The 15,031-nt window shown below is 36.5% G+C and overlaps 1 long non-coding RNA gene across 1 annotated transcript; it reads left to right on the forward strand.

The window, feature by feature from the left end:
- Positions 1-13,586: 13,586 nt before the first annotated feature.
- LOC120626415 lies at positions 13,587-14,717 on the forward strand. Its single transcript, XR_005658858.1, has 2 exons — positions 13,587-13,697; positions 14,529-14,717. It is a non-coding gene; the product is annotated as an uncharacterized LOC120626415 (long non-coding RNA).
- Positions 14,718-15,031: the final 314 nt, after the last annotated feature.

Consider the following 15,031-nt stretch of genomic DNA (forward strand, 5'->3'; position numbering starts at 1 on the left):
TCCAGGAGAGTACGTACCGCCATGTTTATTTCTGCTCTAAGCATCATTGCTGTATCCCGCTTTGGACACAGGGCGGCACTTTGTAGGACATGTTGCTTGCATGCCTTGCAAAGTAATACTCAGTTTATAGGCTATGGGAGGAGTCGTTATCCTCCTCGAGGAAAAGCCCACAGCTTTATAAACTCCCTAGTATTGGCACACAGGTGGAAATAATATCCAAATATTAAAGTGCAAATTATAAATGGGGGTAAACTTCTTCTATTCCCTGTTGCCATGCTTTGGCACATGGACACGTTAATTTTATTCCTTACGAGGGGATTATATCGGAGAATATTTTTTTTGTCTTCTGCTTATTCTAGCTATGGTGACCCATCTGCGATCAGTTTGATCCGTCAATTATTCGACAAAAAAAGAAACCATTACGCTTTTATCATATTGTACGTGTCTGTATTGTGTATTGTTAATTAACTAATAGCCAATATTAATAACGACAACATTGACACTAGGGGCATTATGGTACCAATTGAAACCCGACTCGGTCCCTCCGACCCTCAGGTGAATTTAATACAGGGTTAGGTTAATTGCGAGAGACGCACATCGGGCCATATTAACACGTCGTAAATCCCACCCTTAAGCACCTTGCTAATAATTAAGATGTTACGACCCTTAAGGATTGTTTGGCCAATTTAGCGTTCGGTTACGCACGGGTTGGGCCAGGTTGGATCCTTGTCAAACGGTTTGCAAATGACTCAATATTACATGGTAAACAGATTGTGAAGTATATTGACCGAGGTAAGCAATATGCCTGAGTCTAATTAAAGTTACTATCAGCCTATCAGAGCCTTAGAACTTGTACAAAATAAGGAGTTTTACATGGGTATTGCAAAAACTGGTGATAGCTTAGTGCAGGGGTTCCCAACCTTTTTTACGGTACACTAACAACTTTAGAAATTTGTCACCGCGCGGCGACCACGTCTCAACCTAGCTTGTTGAAATAGTTAAGTACCTACTGGTAAGATAAGCACCAAAAATAAAACATTCACTTTTTTTCATTAAAAAATAAATAATTTTATCACACAAAGAATTAATTAAGAAGAATAAAGCTTGGTGATCACCACACAATTTTTTCAACGCGTGGGCAAATTTCCGACTGTCCGTCTGTAACCCATCATCAATTAGCTGTTGAACTAACAGAGATACGTGGCTTTCATTATGAAAATTAAGCTTTATTTGCTATACTTCTCATCCTTAGGAGATGTTGGATTATAAAGTGAACTGTCAAAATTCAAAATTTAAAACTCATTTATTTCAAGTAGGCCTAATATAAGCACTTTTGAAAAGTCAAGTCTGTCGGTTTGTAGTGATTCTACCACCGGTTCGGAAGGCACCGAGAAGAAGCCGGCAAGAAACTCAGCAGTTGCTCTTTTCCAACATCAACAATTTACATTTTGCATTTTAACATTCATTTTTCTATCTTGTGAGAGCTGAAAGCGGAGCCGGATGCTTCCAAGCAACCTTGTCATTAAAAAAATTCATCAATTGTATAGTAACCTCGCTGTAATAAATGTGTTTTAACAAATTCTTTAAACTTGTGCATTGGCAGGTCCAAAATCACCTTAGGAATCATATTATAAAAGCGTATACTCAATCCCATAAATGATCCCTGTACCTTACGCAGACGATATGCAGATGACACTAATTTATGACCATTTCTTGTAAGTCGACTGTTTATGTCCACTTTTTGTTTATAAAGACTAATATGTTGTCTTACAAATACTATATTGTTATAAATATATTGTGAAGCTACAGTAAGTATGCCTATTTCTTTAAACTTCTCACGGAGGGATTCGCGTGATTTAAGTTTATATATTGACCGTACAGCTCTTTTCTGCAATATAAATATAGTTTCGATATCAGCTGCTTTACCCCATAACAAGATTCCATAGGACATAAAACGGTGAAAGTACGCAAAATAAACTAGCCTAGCTATTTCAACGTCAGTAATCTGTCTAATTTTTCTGACTGCGTAGGCAGCCGAGCTTAGTTTACCCGCTAGTGAATCTATATGGGCACCCCACTGTAGCTTATTATCCAAGGTCACGCCCAGAAAAACTGTGGAAGTCTCTATTTTTAGTGATTCACCATTTATCATTATATTTTTATCAATTTTCTTTACATTTGGTAAGATAAATTCGACTTCGAATTTGTCTCCTAAGGATGCTCCAGTTTCGAAGAAAAACATGCGTAGAGGGTACATTACCGAAGATCTGTAATGTACCCTCTTGTGTGTGTTTTGAATTTGAATTTGAATTTGATTGATGAAATTATAAATTATACCATACAGGTTCTCCTGCTTTTCGCGGGGTATAGTAAATAAAGCTTAATTTTCATAATATATAATAGATAGCCGCAAAGTAACGCCTGCTTCTAACCAATACATAGCTTTAATCATGCAGATAAGAGAGATAACCTACTTTTTAACGTAGGGAAATACAACAGTCCTTGACTATCTCAACACATAACACCATTTTGGCAACGTTTAAACCTTAGTGTTCATTTGATACTATTTAAACGTTTAGTTTAGTTAAATATCGGCATTTGAGCGGAGATAGCTACTAGGGTAACATCAACTTCGTGTTATCTCGGTGCAACATATCTTTGGTACAAAACACCAGTCGTTAAGACTTATCTGTAGTCGCCAAGACGTCTTCTACGCAGCCATAAATGAGATAGGTGGTGGTACTAGTTATAGCGGGTTAGTAAGCTTGAACCAGTTCCCACTAACGACGAACCAAGCAATGCCTAAATAAGTAACGCCTGATCTAAAGAGATTCCTATGCATACATCAACCGTTCACCAATAGTTAACACCGAGTAGGTGAAACGTTTCGTGAAAACAGACATTAGTTTTCTAGCATTATTGAAGTTCATTATAATATGAAAACTGACTCTACGTTTAACGTGAATTTAGTTTATTCCAATAAAACTTAACCTATCTGGTCTGGTAAGTAATGATGCAGTTAAGATGATAGCGGAGTAACCTTTCGGAAATATGACAGTTATATGAAACAAATCCCCGGTTTCTACGCGTCGTTATACTGGAACGCTAAATAACTAACCACTGTGATAGACCCAAAATTACTCGTGGTCGGGGTTCGAACCCGGGAATCACTTATAAGACGTCAACGCGTCTTCAAGAGTCCTACTGATATGATACTAATCGCGACCGACGGCTGTGTGTGTTCGTGTTTTCTCAACCTGTTTAATATTAAGTGGCTTATTTAAAACAAACGCATACGGAAGAAGGGCATGTATATTATTCCAAATTTGCGTTTGATTTCGGAGCCATTTTATAGACGCTAACATAAAAAAAAATCTCCAAGAGATGGAAAATATGAGATGGAACTTTCGTCACTTCGAAACTGCTAAGATAGGTTGTACTTATAGTGGTTAAAACCGTGCAAATAAGTATGTTCCATCCCGCTCGCACTTACGTTGCACCCTAACCAGTGGGATTCGACAGTATGGGACAGGGTGAGGCAAATGTTAAAGATTATTGTTTGGAGTAAGCGAGGTGTAATTTAATTCAAAGACGTCCTACCTCTCTCATAACGATTCATGAATTAGTGATTGCCTTTATATAAGGTTATCGATGTCGATAAGATTTTGTCCGTAAACCTTTACCTGTTATATTTAATTAAGTATTTAACGTCTTATGGGAATGTGACCCTTTTCTTATTTCTTTTTTTTGCTTCAAGTGTATTTAGTAATTGGACACTTACTTTTTTCTCTGTGCTTGGGTAGGGTGCTTTGGACTAGGTTAAGGGATTCCATTACGGGATGTATATAATTACAATATCTTATTATTAGAAAGATGACTTACCCTACGTAACTACATATTTAATTTAATAAATAATATTACCTACACTGATTTATGTTTGCGAAGTGAAGTTATAAAGTGGGCTAAGATAAGTTCGATTTTTTAAAGGAATTTTCAAAAGTGCCATCGATCTCCGGTATCTGTGCTTCACCAGTGTGCACTACTGCCGAAAACATTACTCTGTGCTGAGCTGGCAATGGATCGATAGTAATAAATAATATAAATTAAGGATTTTATTACCATAACGATAATAAGGTTGCCTGGTGTATCCTACTTTTTAAGTTGCTCTTATACTGTCCTGCACAATATAAAGTAACTTATATTAGAGCGCAGCATGGTGCAGAATAAAAAGATGTTAAGACTAATAAACATTTGTAGGCAACACATATATATATCAGTTTATTTCATTTATTCATTCACACACCACAATTCACTATAATAATATATATCATAGTTGTTATAGTGAATTGTGGTGTGTGAATGACTAAATTAAATAAACTGATATATATATATATATATATATATATATATGTGTTGCCTACACATTTATTTGTCTAAGAATTACATTTTTGCTTTGTTGTACGGCGCGGAGTGTTGGGCGACAAAAAGGACTCATGAGCAAAAACTGCACGTTAACGAGATGAAGATGTTGAGATGGGCAGCAGGTGTAACAAAACTCGATAAAGTGCGTAATGAATACATCAGAGGCAGTTATAAGGTCCGACAAAATGACGGACGGCAGACTACGGTGGTACGGGCACCGGACGATCACGCCGTGTGAAAAGCCTTGGCATTTCCTGAACATAAAAGAAAAAGAGGACGCCCTGCTTCCACGTGGTGGACGACGGTGGCCAAGGATATTAAAAACGCAAATCTAATTGACGTGACAACCCAAGACAGAGAGTCCTGGCGCAGAAAGACGAGGAGAGCCGACCCCAAATGATGGGATAAGGCTAGGGCAAAGAAGAAGAGTCTAAGAATTACATTAATGATTATGAAAATATTAATACTAATCTTATTAACTATGCTCGGCCGATTTGTCGTACAACTAATTCCAATAGGAAGCCTGGTAAAAAAGGTATCGCATCACGATTCAATGCTAACCTCGGGAATTAGCTGCGCCGACGTAACTTGGACATGATGCGGTACGGCTGCTTCTTGGTTAGCAGGCATACTATGGCTATCCGTGGGTATGCCTATGTAACAAGTGAGTAAATAATATATATAAACACAACACAAATATACAAGTATATTTAGAGATTTTTAAAAATCTTTGCAATTTAAATTTTTTTTCTAAAACTGTTAAATTATTATTCACTTTGTTTTTTACAATTGATCCGTTTGAAAATATTAACAACATAATAATAACGGAACGTTAGAAATAAATAATCCTAATTGATTATGATATTTGCCACTAGCTGGCTTATAAGTCAAGAAGCATGGAATAGGAAATATGACATATACTTACGACCAATAAAAATATTATTTTTAAATAGCGGAAACTACACAGACGTCTGACGTAAGCGTTACTTCCGTCAGAAAAAAATCGGAGTTACTCCCTAGTAACGCCTAAAGAAGTTTTACTTCAAAAATACTTGTATCGACATGGTCGCGTCCTTAGCAAGGTGGCGTTTATTAAGTGTATATGTTAAGATTTTAATTGCGGGCATCAAGTGGCTTTCGTGAGTTGTGTGTATGAGTGGGGGGCTCTTTGTTTTATCTGTGCGCCTCGTGTGCTAATGAGGTGAGGCTGAGGGGTAGATACCGGGAAACCGAGAAACGTTCAATTAGTATGATTTTGAAATTTTGTTACGTTCACATCACTACGTTTCAATAATATTAATAAGATAAAAACATTATATCGCTTTTCGGTTCGTCTATATGTACTCGTATACTAGCTGTTGGCCGCGTTCTTTGCCCACGTTAGACACTTTTGCAAATCCTTTGCGAACTGTTTGTGTCCTGGAATAAAACTTTGTTACTTACCCGTCCTTACTACTACGCAAAAAATCCAGATTATTTGCTAGGTTATAGCTTGAAGGAAGGACAAACAAACAAAGATACATATCTTCTCATTTAAAATATTAGTTAGGTTTACCTTTACATTAAACGTTTGAATTGGTTCGAATTCTCTTTGACGTTACTTATGTATCATTTCTGCATATCCAGGGCACGCTAAAAACACCGAAATTCATTTATATCAAGTAGGCTCAGTTTATAAGCACTTTTGAAACGTCAAGTCAGTCTGTTTGTAGTGACTCTAACAAGGCAGATTCCACCGAGAAGAGCCAGCAAGAAACTCAGCAGATTGCTTTTTTCAACATCATTCTACAGTTTAAAAGCTTTTAAATTTTTTTGTGTTTTTAGATGAGAGAGGAGCCTGCTTCCGAGCAGCCTTGTCGTTATGAAGTTCGATTTTTGAATTTGAATTTCATAACGATTTATTAAATGTGTTTTAACACATTGTTTAAACTTATGCATTGGCAGATCCAAAATTACCTTAAGAATCATTTATATATACTCTATCCCACAAATGACTACCGCACCTTTCGCAAACGATATGCAGATGTCACTAACTTATGACAGCCGGTTGGAGCAGTGGGAAGCGACCCTGCTTTCTGTGCCCAAGGCCTTGGGTTCGATTCCCACAACTAGAAAAATGTTTGCTTGATGAACATGAATGTTTTTCAGTGTCTGGGTGTTGTATGTATTTTCTAAGTATTTATGTATATATAATTCATAAAAATATTCATCAGTCATCTTAGTACCCATAACACAAGCTACGCTTACTTAGGGGCTAGGTGGCGATGTGTGTATTGTCGTAGTATATTTATTATTATTATTATTATTTATTATTTTCAGTGTCTGGGTGTTTATCTGTATAAAGTATTAACGTGTATTATATTCATAAAATTATTCATCAGCTGTCTTTGTACCCATAACGCAAGCTACGCTTACTTTGGGGATAGATGGCGATATGTTGTCGTAGTATATTTACTAATTTATCTCTTTATTTATGTCCATTTCGAGTAAAGCAAAGCATAGAAAATGATTATGAAGATATCCCCCTTCGTTGTAGATACGCTTGGAAATAGACCACGTCATAAATACGCCACTCACATGCTCATAAAATAAGGGCACCTATTCCATTCGTCATTTCTTTATCAGCAAAAAAGGGCACCTTCGAAAAATGAGTGGTGCCCGCCCTTCGGCCTCTAAGACAACTATTTATCGTGGAAGAACCTAATAAATCATGTTATTTTTTATCTGGCAATCTTTAAGGTAGGGTAAATAACTCGGAGGTGTATCTTTTGCGAAGGTTTTATGGCTTCCTGTTGTTATTAATGGTGTTGGGTGTTGATGGGATATGGTGGTTGGTAAGATATTGCGTTTTTCCTTTAAATTGCTATGTTTATATGGAGCGAAGTGCGGTTTCTAACTTAAAAAGATCGTATCACAAGTTTACAACGTAGCCAATGTAGTACTTGATGTCTCAGTGCAAAGCTATTAAAGTTAGCCTGTTCAACTAATATAATGATCGCGAGGTGTTGAGTTCGAATCCCGGTTGGAAGCGAAAAATTGTGTTGTGTCTGTTCAATAATTTTCAGCGGAGTTAATAAATTGCGTTACCGTACGATGTCGCAAAGAAACCGATTTGGGGTAAGGGTTTAATACAACTGCTGTACTCCCTACAAGCTTAGCCTTACCAGCTTAGCTTAGCTTAGCTTAGCTACTAACTTAGAGTGCATCATACAACCAGGTGAGATTACAGTCAAGGGCTAACTTGTAGTTTAACAAAATGAATAGAATTGTCAGGATCAACTTCTTCGTGCCCCGGAGAGCATATTAAGCCAAGCCATTTCATTATCAACCCATTGCCGGCCCACTGTGCACGGGCCTCCTCTCATAAGGTATTTGGGCCATCCTCCACCACGCTGGCCAAGTGCAGTTTGGTGGGCTTCGCACGCCTTTGAGAACATTTCTCAGGCAGACAGCTTTCCTCTCGGTATTTTCCCTCACAGTTTTTAATTTAAAGCAAGTTCCATTTATTGCTTTAAATTAAACACGCACATAACTCAGAACATTAAGAATATTACATAAACATTAAGAATCCGTGCCGGGTATCGAACTCTGTCTGTCGTAAGGGAAGCAAAGCTTACCCACTGATCTAAAGCCACTAAGTTGGTATATTCAGCGACATTTCAATACAGATAATGTGAAGGATGCTCGTTAAAAAGTTATGCGGTTGAAGCGGAGCTGCGCGAGACTTTGACACAATCAAGAGGTGAGAGTTTGTATACAGGCTGGTTGTATTTTAATATAATATAAAAGATAAATATAATGCAAAAAATTATATTATTAATAATTAAAATACATAATAATATAACTTAATTTATTTTATTTTGTTATAATATTATACAGAGGAAAGATTATTTATTTTTTGTTAGTACCCAATTACTGGAGCGATTTTAACATTTTTTCACACGGCATGGATTTGGTATTCCAAATCCATGCCGTGTGAAAAAATGTTAAATAAGTAATGCCTTACTGAATATTTTCAGTAAGGCATCAGCGCTCATCCGGAGCTCTAACGCCATTTTTATATCTGCCGCAAAGCAGCATTGTTGCAATGTGGTGTTCCGGTCTAAATTGCGTGGTTGCCGGTGTAGTTACCGGCACATGGGGGCTTAACACGTACGGCTCAGGTTGATGGATACAGGGCAGCGCGTTGCAGGACGTGTACCTGGCATAACCTGCGAAGTGTTGCTCTGTTTATATGCTATGGTTTACTAAGAAGTTTCGCACGCATACCCGGCAAAGTTTTGCTTTGTTTATAGGAGAGCTATCTCCTTGGTCCGACTGTTAAAATTTAAATAAAACCTGCAAGAAATCACGTAAATAACAAAGTAATAAAAGCTTCCATCGTTTCACTGTGATTAAAATCGAAACATCCTGTATCCGTAGGTAAACCCGGGCCTCTCAAGTCAGCGTGTTTTGTCTCTCAGCTAAATCTTTGTCCGCGATCCCCTCTTCTGTCACGTGCTACATCAAACGTTAGCAAAGTTTAACCTACCTATTGTTAACTTAATCTTTGACTACAGACTCGACTAAGTTTTAGAGAATAGGTTATTACAGTTTTCAAATTCCTACTTAGTTTAGGGGCCAAGGACTGACATCTTATTTGTTTAAACCATTTTTTTCCAATGCAATATAAATATTTTTGGAAATGGAAATACAACATCTCCTGAGGATGCGGTACAGATGCCGGAGAGTACATTTTAGAAGAAATATGCTAAAAAAAAAAACAATTGTATGTTTTTCATCATACTTTTAATGGGACAATTACAATGTTTTTCAAAGGTAACAGAACTGCTAGAATCAGTAACTATGCACTAAAGTCTCGAAGCACTGAAAAATACTTCGGGCATAATATTATTAAGTGCAAGAAGTTAATGGAGGCCAAAACGACCTTGAAGATCTACAGGCCGGTGAATTGTTGAAGTAGAGAGTCACGCATGGCCAGTAGAAGAGTAGGCTTCTTCTCGATAGAATCTGCCTTCCGAACCGGTGGTAGAGTCACTACACAGGGACAGACTTGACGTTTCAAAAGTGCTTGTATTAGGCCTACTTGAAATAAATGAATTTTGAATTCTTTGAATTTTGAATTTCAATAGCAGCTAGCAGCTTCTGATCTATTCAAATGGAGACATACAAACACCAGTATTGTTCTTTAAGATTTGCACGCTTGCTAACGCTTTCGCGTATCGCAGTCATAGCAAATTAATGCAATGTTAGTTCGTATAGTATTCAATAGTCAATTAAAAGTTTCCAAAAGGACTAGTTGAATGTTGTAGATTTTGAGCTATAGCACAACGGTCATTAGTTCTATTTTATCCCGAGGTTCCCTCGTTATGATACTTGAAAACGAGTCTACAATTGCGAGCATACTAAGGATACAGTCAACCTGTGGTGACGGCAGATCAGGATACCGTTGCCACCAGTGGCGTGCATTTCATACATACCAAAATTATTTTATATAACTCGTATTGGAAGGAATTTTTCCATTTTGCCTTGCCATGTGCCTGCTGCCTGGTCGAAGAACCTGTGCACACCACTGGTTGTCACCACCTCTTTCCGCGGGTGTCGTGCGAGGCGACTAAGGAATATAACGGAGACTGGGCAGCAGCGTCTTCTGTTCTTCTACTTTAATCTTCTGGCTATTGATGATAAGGGTACAGGATGGTCTAGTTTGCACAACGATGATATCTTCCATGACTTACCCAAAGCATTTAGGAAAAAAAAATACCGAAAACTTATCGGTGAGTCGAATTTTTTGTCAAATTAAGCGAACATGACGTTTTGTCTATGCTATGTAGACTTGAAATTGACGTTTGAGTCCATGTTTTTGTGTGTGTGTGCTTTATTTTAAAACGTGTTATATGCATGTTGTTAGTGTTCTTAATAAATAAATAAATGATGAAGAAAAGTACGTTATTACGGCCTATGCCGATTGATGGGCTTTGAGCGAAATTAAACATTAGTAATGATTAAAACCGTAGGGCCTGGTATTAATTTCAGGCAGTACATAATCGAGTACAGGGGCGCAGTAGCAAACATGCATGATGCAGTGCGGTGTAGTGGCTGCATCACAACTCCTCCTGCAGAGAGAAGCGCAGTCTCGGTTGAAATCGCACTCTGCAAAAAACAACATGAGTGAGAGTAAATTTTTACGATGCGCGCGCACACCGTCACCAAAAACCGACACCATGAAGTTAGCTATAGTCAACATTTTAGTTTTTCTAAAAAAGGTTAGTGTGTACTCTAGTAGTCAACTGTCAAGTTGACTACAAATCTTTTATAGAGGACTAGCGGTCCGTCGCGACTTTTTTTAGGACTTTTAAAGTGGAGCAACTGTGTGCTTCATGATTTTATCGAAATTTTTTGAAAAAAAACCCGATTTTGAGATATTCTTCATCTGTGCTCTTATTGGTTATAGCGTGATGATATAGCATTCTCGATAGATGGGCTATCTATCAAGATGCTTCTTTAATAGTTTTAAAAGACAATGTGAGATGGTGATAACAAAAAACAAAATAACAACCGGCTAAGTTTTTTGTGGGTTTCTTTTTAGACCAGGGCGCGTTTGGAACCCTCGCAGCTTTATTATTAAGTTGACGAATATAGTTATCGCCATCAACTCACTCCTATGTCATATTTTACACGGAATGTACGCATCAAAAGTGCCATCTATGTGCCTATTTAAATAAAGAAATATTTGACTTTGACTTTGACTCTACACTAAAAGAATTTTTCAAATCGGACAATTAGTTCCACCATGCGTAAAGATCATAGCGTTTAAGTAAACAGATAAACAATCAAAGACTTCAGGCTTATATATTAGTATAAGATTTAAAGAAAGAGATAACAAAACTTACGATTCCGTTGTCCTTTAATATCAGCAACGAAATTCGCTAGCACAGCAACCAACAATAGAGCACTTGCTACCTTCATGTTGATATAATTCGACCCAGTATACGAATGAATACATTAGCTAGCACCTTTATAAACGTTGTATTTTGCCCTGTAACTAATTTGCTAATAGAATTTTAGAATAACATTATTTGAAGGGGATAAGGGTGACCAAACTCACAGTGGATTATTCATAAAATACGATATAAAATATAAATATACTACGACAATATAGTCATCGCCATCTAGACCCAAAGTAAGCGTAGCATGTGTTATGAGAACTAAGATGACTGACGAATATTTTTATGAATAATATACATAAATACTTATAATATACAAATAAACACCCAGACACTGAAAAACATTCATATTTATAACACAAACATATTCCAGTTGTGGGAGTCGAACCCACGGCCATGGACTCAGAAAGCAGGGTCGCTGCCCACTGCGCCAGCCGGCCGTCAAATATAGGTTGGATACTTCCTACTTATATTGTTATGATGTTATTGTTTTAATTAAGCTTAGTGGTTCAAAAAGTCCTGAGACTATACCCCTGTACGGGAACTATGGTGATGAGGTCGACTGGAACAATACCTTAGGAGACCTTCCTCCGAGCTGGTGTTTGTGCTCAAGAGGTCCAACCGCTCAACAGCCGATCTTTGGAAGTATATGGGCATATTTTCCGAAATTTCACTAGGGTGATGAAGGTGCTTTTGGCGCCATCTAGTTAGGTAATATAGAGACCCCTACACCCCTAAAAGGTTAGCCCGCTTTCTTAGACTGCACTATCTGTTACTATTTGAAATGAAATGGAAAAAGAAAATTAAACCAAAGTCGAATTAGAATAGGGAAATATATATTTTATAATTTATTTCCTTTCCTTGTATGGATAAAAATAATAAAAATAAAAGGTTTCAATCTACTCAACAACATGCTTTGACCGTTGTGACCGATGGTGATGCGATACGGAGATTCGGTTGAATTGTATCCTTAATGTCTTCATTCTAAGGGAACACCGGGAATTGCATTTTAATACAAGTGTTTATACGGAAAGGAGAAGTACTGATAGCGTCTGACAGAAAAAACCATATCGCACTATGCTTATTAAATAACAATTTTAAAACCGTACCCTGTATAACAAAATTAATTTGACTTGAAATATATATCTTTTAAATAAAGATTTTAAACTAGGATCTTCGCGGTTAATCAACATTTCTTAATGTTGTCAGTGTAGTATGTCGAAGTGGTAGTGAAATATTGACAAAAAGAACACAAAAGCGGGTAGTCAGATTCTGTGGGTAGTAAGGGTCGTAATATCGACCAAACCAAAAATATTATCGTGATATGTACCCGTTGAACTATATTTAAGAAATATCTTTTAACTGTCCACAAATGTAGAAGTGCTATTATATTTTGACTTTGAAATCTATCCTACAGTTACGTAGAAAAGATAATAAAATAGATAATATGTAGTTCCTACTTCAACAGATTTTAAAAAAGGCCCAATTTCGAGACATTTACATAACACACATGCATAGATTCACACATACATATACACTCGACATACACAAACTAACACACCCATACACACTGTATAAGACGCTACATGCTCTTTTGTATTTGAAACTTTATCATTATTTTTATATCTTGTTGTTTAATTTGCTTACTTTACTCTTATTTTTGTTATAGCATTTACTTTGTTCTACTTTTGTTTTATTGGTACCATACCATGCCATTGGTTTTTTGGTGGAGGTGGGCGTTAATTGTTACCAATATTAATAATTGTGTGTACCAATATTCTAAAAAAAAATCAATATTCCTTAGTAGGTATAGAGAATGAAAGATTCTATAGATAAGAATATTTATAAAAGTAATAATAAAATCATATAATCATTATAAAACAATGTCCTTAGTTCGATAAAATTAAATGGTGACAACAAAATCGTTTTAAAAGAACATGAATTAACTACTACTATTTAGTTGCTGGGTAATAAATGATTACTGAGTGAACTTTTGATAAGAATATCGAACTTCATATTACACAATCATAAATACATGCTTATTTAATTAAACTTTTGGTTCTAGAAATAAAGTAGGCTCTATAGTAAGATTTTTATGGGTTTTATAGTACTATTAAATACAACGTAAAGCGATGAAATAATTACGTAAATTGGAGAAAATTAATGTTTTAATTTAGTTGCAAATGGAAACTAAGTATAAATACCATAACAGTTTCACCTGACTTGCAAATCCACTTTGCGCTTTAGAGAAAATGAAGTTTCTAGCGAGGTTTCTCTTATTGGCCGTATTTTCTTTCACAAATTTTGTGTCTGAAGCAAGTAGCCAAGGTAAGGTGCCGACGTTTTTCTTCCACGTTTATTTCGGTTTGCCCTTCTTTTTTGCCATTACAAATATCTTCAGAACCGTTTGTTTTCTTGAGATAGAAAATAGCCTATATTACTCTGTATCCATACATCTCTTTGCCAAAAAACAAGTTAATTGTTAAGTTTTGGAATGCAGCGTTAGTCAGCTCTCAAGGAGATGGACAGACTACATAAGGCAAGGAGACGATGATGATCAGGACTGCGTCCTACGTGCGATCAACGACAATACTCATGATCAAACGGGCGTGACTTGTAATTATTTGCACAGGACGCAAACTTTAACGCCATTGGGGCGCAAGTTTGACACCTTCGTAACTCTGAATGTATCATAACATGACTAGTAATTTATATTTTGAGTGAAACCCTAAAACGACTGACTATCAAAACAGACGAATTTTTACAGATGTCCCCAACAATAATTTTGAAATCACCATATAATCATAATGCTCGAAATTTACTTACGAGTCTAAAATTTTAGAAGCACGATGTACAAGATGCTTGCACTATGCTTTATTATAGTAATAATTGATGTAACTCACTACCATATAAATATTTTTCATGTTATGTACGCATTATCCCCCAAGGCCCTACTTGAATAAAGATATTTTTGAATTTGACTTTGATGGACCAATACCTGATGCTAAGACCAATACCTGATGCTAAGAAAACAGATCAGCATTTCCCAAGGCCTGCAAAATGCCTTAATATGTCCATCATCCGGAGGCTTAATTGTTCAGCTTAAGTGCCTTTCCCTCTTTATACAAGGCTAGATTTAATCATGTTATAATTTTACAGAATTGCAATGTACGACTCACGACCAGTGTTTCTTCCTTTGCTTGACGAGTTGCGCCTCCACGGCATCCCCTGTCTGCTACTTGGGGCAGTGCTTCTGCCAGCCAGGTAGACTCGGTGCAGCGCGGGCATTAGCCAAGGCTCCGGTGCCAGTGGAATTTTAAGCATCCTATTAAATACAATTAAAATTAACTTTGATCATTTTATTTCCGCCTAAAGCAAAACAAATTTACTCAAGAATTCTATTAAAATTCTGGAATGTTTTATTACTTTTTATTAAATTTATTAAGGCCCAAAAAGTTTACCTAATACTTTAATTAGTACGAAGAAAATAACACATACACCAATTAAGTAGCCGCTAAAAATCATACGATTACATTAAAATTTACAGCAAACTTATAACTTAACTATGAAACTTTAAAACATTAGAAAAAAAAAGCACTTGTTGATAGATAATGTTAATAAGGGAAGACCCATCCATCAAAGTGGATATATGAAAACATATG

The sequence above is a fragment of the Pararge aegeria genome, chromosome 9 (genome assembly GCF_905163445.1).
Source record: "Pararge aegeria chromosome 9, ilParAegt1.1, whole genome shotgun sequence".
NCBI lineage: Eukaryota > Metazoa > Arthropoda > Insecta > Lepidoptera > Nymphalidae > Pararge > Pararge aegeria.